Below are 4,776 nucleotides of genomic sequence, written 5' to 3'. Positions count from 1 at the left end.
TCCCCCACCGCAACTAAAGTACTTGCCAATCAAACTTAGCAGTTAAGCGCTATTGGCTATAATTCACGCCAATCATAACCCCTTCAAATTATTCAGTATTGTGATTTGATACTGTACAAGTCAATAACGCCGCGTCCACTCCTTTGCGGTAAAAATAATGTTGTCGCGTCGAGAAACTCCCCATTTCCTCAGATACAGAAAGATGGAAAGCTTGAAGGAAAAAAAAAACTTCCCTGACAGCCACGGTCAGTTGTTATGGGTCGAAAGTTCCGCCTCCTTTCCCTCACCCTTAGAGTGCAGTTTAGGGTTAGGTTAGGTACAGTAATCACTAGCTATACGTGGAATGTGGAAGAACCTGTGTTTGTACACATCCTTCACAGACTAGATTGTTGGACACGCGCACGTACATAACTTACCACTGATTATGGTCTGTGATTGTCTCTTGTAATGTTAGATGACTGCAACTCATCCTTTTGAATTGATAACAAAAACATGACACCTGATAGTCTTTTGAGGGTGTATTACACAATTTAATTTAAATAACCTGTATAATTTCTCAATGTGATGAGTAGCATTATAAGCTGGTATAATGCTGATTAACAGATAGCTGTGGTATATGAGTGTGTACCAAGACGAAGTGACTGAGGGGCAGTTAAAAACGGTGAGGGGGCTATTTTTCTATAGGATATTTAAATCTCAAACTGGGGGGGGGGGTCACACGACGAACTTGCCCCTAGTGGCGCCAGGTCTGGACTGTATACCACGGATATGACATCTCAGCACTTTTTACTGCTCAAATTTCATTTAACCAGTTACAATAAAGCAGAGATGGAGTCTCAATCTTGCGTTCTTGGTCTTAAGAACACATATACATGGTCTTTGTCTGGGTCTTCAAAGTTTGGGTCTGGGTCTCCAGGGTTTGGGTCTGTGTCTAGGTCTCCAGGGTTTGGTTCTGGGTCTCCAGGGTTTGGGTCTCCTGGGTTTGGGTTTGTGTCTGGGTCTCCAGGGTTTGGGTCTGGGTCTCCAGGGTTTGGGTCTCCTGGGTTTGGGTCTGTGTCTGGGTCTCCAGGGTTTGGGTCTGGGTCTCCAGGGTTTGGGTCTGTGTCTGGGTCTCCAGGGTTAGTGTTTGGGTCTCCAGGGTTTGGGTCTGTGTCTCCAGGGTTTGGGTCTGGGTCTCCACAGGGTTTGGGTCTGTGTCTGGGTCTCCAGGGTCAGTGTTTGGGTCTCCAAGGTTTGGATCTGTGTCTCCAGGGTTTGGGTCTGTGTCTCCAGGGTTTGGGTCTGTGTCTCCACAGGGTTTGGGTCTTGGTCTGGGTCTCCAGTGTTGTGGTCTTTGACTCCATCTCTGCAATGGAGCCATCTGGGGGTCTGTGGTATGTTACCAATATACCATGGCATAGCACTGTGTTAAACTCTTAACCGTGGTAAATATGCCATATACCACAACCCCTCATGCCTTATAGCTTAAGTATATTTGGTGCGTTATCCCCAAAGAGTGGCTTGTATTTTCATTTTGAGGATTAACAGCCTTTGAAACATATCAAAGGTCATCTCTTGGCAATAGAGTAAATCTAATCTGGCAGTGTTTAACTATATTATTGTACAATATTGCTTACTGTTATGTTGTCTCCATGGTTATTATCAGTGTAAACATTGTGTGTCATTTGTTTTTGTGGTCATTGTGTTCACTTAATTTTTTTGCGTGATATTAAAACTGGTTACTGTGGACTCTGAGGATGACCTTAAACTGAATGTGTTTACTTTTGTATGCATACAATATTGGCACTAAGTAAATTTTGAATGTAAAACAAATGATTATAGCCACAAATAATGATTGTCCCCACAAATACTGTAGTAACCCCCTGTCAATAAATTCTGAAAACGACTTCACTACTTTAGCCTGATGTGCTAATGCATCACATTAACTATAAGAAATGCATTACTGCATAACAAGCCACGTGTGATAATTAGGAAATACCCTAATCAGAGCATTGTGACTAGTTGGGGCAATACATTTAAAAAAAGAAATTATAAATATGTGGGGGGTATAAAAGCCTTATGCTTTAGATCAGGGGTGTCAAACCGGTTCCACAGAGGCCCAAGTGTCTGCAGGATTTTTGGTTTTTCCTACAAATTGGTTCCCACCTAAACAACCAGATCAGAGTAGAAACTAACCAATTAGTGACCAAATGAATCAATTATGTATAAGGTGAGAACGAAAACCTGCAGACACTTGGCCTTCCATGCAACCGTTTTGACACCTCTGCTCTGGATCAAGGACTCGCCACTCAGACAGGAAACAGTAGGAGGAGGCAGTAGTAGAACACACGTTAAGGGTCTGTTAAGAGCATAGGCTTGAGTTTCCACACTATATAGGACTTGATAATCCACCTCTAGGCAACTCTATACCACCAGATAAAGTGCCTTCCTAGGCCTAATAATCTATCCTAAGTAGACCTAAAACTGATCCAAATAAGACATATAATGGGGTGGTATATAAAATATGTTTACACTGCAGTTTACATTTACAGGTGCAGAAGCTTTCAATCTGATGGGGAAGTGCCATGTCACCTTTGATTTCTTTTTCAATCCTGATTCCAAAAAGGTTGGGACGCTGCGTAAAATGCAAATAAAGATGGAATGCAATGATGTGCAAATTATTTATCCCTATTTTTTATTGAAAATACAACATATCAAAATGTATTGGAAATTGTATTGGTTTTGGAAAAATACATGCCCATTTTGAATTTGATACCAGCAAAATTTTTCAAAGAAGTTGGGAGAGGGGCATGTTTACCACTGTGTTGCATCACCACTTCTTTATAGCATTTGGGAACTGAGGAGACCAATTGCTGTAGTTTTGAAAGTGAAATGTTTCCCCATCCTTGCTTGATATAGGATTTCAACTACAGCAATTGTGGAATTACCGCTATTATGTATGCATCAGCCTCAGCAAACATCAGAAACATACAGAAGCATCCAGAGGCCCCTACTGTGACTGGGTTAGGAGAAGGCCAAACCTGCTTATTCTATGTTGCAGCTTTTCTCCCAGTTCAGTCTGACTGTGATGTGCACTGACACCTGCTGGTATAACTTAGTCACTACAAGCCAACACAGCCAGCTTTGTTGACTGGAACAAGGTTGGTGTAGTGGTCTTGGATTACGGGAAGCTTGGCACTGGTGAAGAACGTAGCTGTGTGCACCACCCACTGAAGCATCTTGCACTTGAGGACGTTACAGTTGTCATACCATGATGCAGCATGTGAAGGTGCTCTCAACGGTGCAGCTGTATATTTTTTATCTGGTATCCGAGGGCCCATGTCAAATTGATAAACCAGAAGACTGTTGTATGGAATGTACACGCGGCTGTCAGCCAATGAGCTGACTTGAGCTGTGTTAGTGGTAATCTCGGTATGATCACTTCATAAAAAGGACTGTCACTGGCTTAATTTATGTCACCTACAAGCATGTGTGTGAATTTCTATTGGAAAATAACTTAATGCATATCTCCGTACTATATTATCCTTTATGCTACCAACAGTTGCTGGATGGACTAGCCTATGCCATTAGGCTTCCTCTCCCTTGGGCCAGGGCAAACAAAGTGATAATACATATTTAAAATTATTGAGAAAATCTGAATAGGGGCCATTGTGCTCCAACTATCAATACTTTATCAATCCAGAATGGTTAACGGTAATTAATCAATAAAAACAATAGCTTAAATAGACTGAGCTGATTTTTAATTAGGGCATCAGTTGAATAGGGTTGACTAGAGGCCAACATGCATAAATCATGCTCAGCCCTGTGAGTTTTATTGTCAAATGATGTTGCTCTCTCTGTCTAAGAAATACCTTTTCATGTTTTCTCTATCCCCCGTTTTAGCCTTAGCCTATCTCTCATCTCTCATGTCATCTTCATCCAACTATCTTTCATCTCATCTCTCATCTCATCTCATCTTCATCCACCTATCTTTCATATGTAATTAAAATTGCATTCTTGTATGTTCGTGATTACCAATTTCTTCTAAATCACCCATTATGGGCTGGATGTGTAATAATATGTTGTTTATATGTGCAATATATAAGTACAATCACTTTCATACCTCAATTTGCCATGAAATTAGAAGTTTGATGGTGAATGACATGCGGCACAAAATGGCACATACATGATAATGTTTTTGTGACCTTTTTAGCTCTACATGCCAATTTTACAACCAGTGGCCTGAAATTGTGGACAGCTACTTATGAGCCCATATGTGCCCCAGGACACTCGCTTTCAAAGGTATGATTTCATGGCTAACTGAGGCATGACAGTGATTCTGTAATATGCTGTTTATAGATATAGACAACATATTACACATCCAGCCCAAATAGGTTTCTAATCGTCTCTGCCTGTTGGATGGTAGCAATGAAAACAGCCCATGAATTGGGTGGCCATGAAGGACATTTTCATGATGAATGCCCCCTCAGCATACAGTAAACTCTGCATATCCTTTATGCAAACTACTGTGGCCATACCTAGTCTATAATTTGATAGATCTTTTTCTTTTTTTTTAAATGTAGAACGTTTGTTTGAGAAAAGTTTAAATAGGTTTAAAAAATAAACACATGTATGAAAACCACTTTCTCCACATGATGGCAGTATTTATCAATGATTGATATAACGAGTGCAGTAGTATTTTAACTAAAAAGGAAACTATTTTTCCATCACTAAAATCCCTTTGGGAAATCCGTATATAACATAAGATTAACAAAACGAATCACACATTTGTTCCTT

This window comes from Esox lucius, chromosome 19 (assembly GCF_011004845.1).
Source record: "Esox lucius isolate fEsoLuc1 chromosome 19, fEsoLuc1.pri, whole genome shotgun sequence".
NCBI classification, from domain to species: domain Eukaryota; kingdom Metazoa; phylum Chordata; class Actinopteri; order Esociformes; family Esocidae; genus Esox; species Esox lucius.
Note: the sequence above shows the minus strand (reverse complement) of the source record.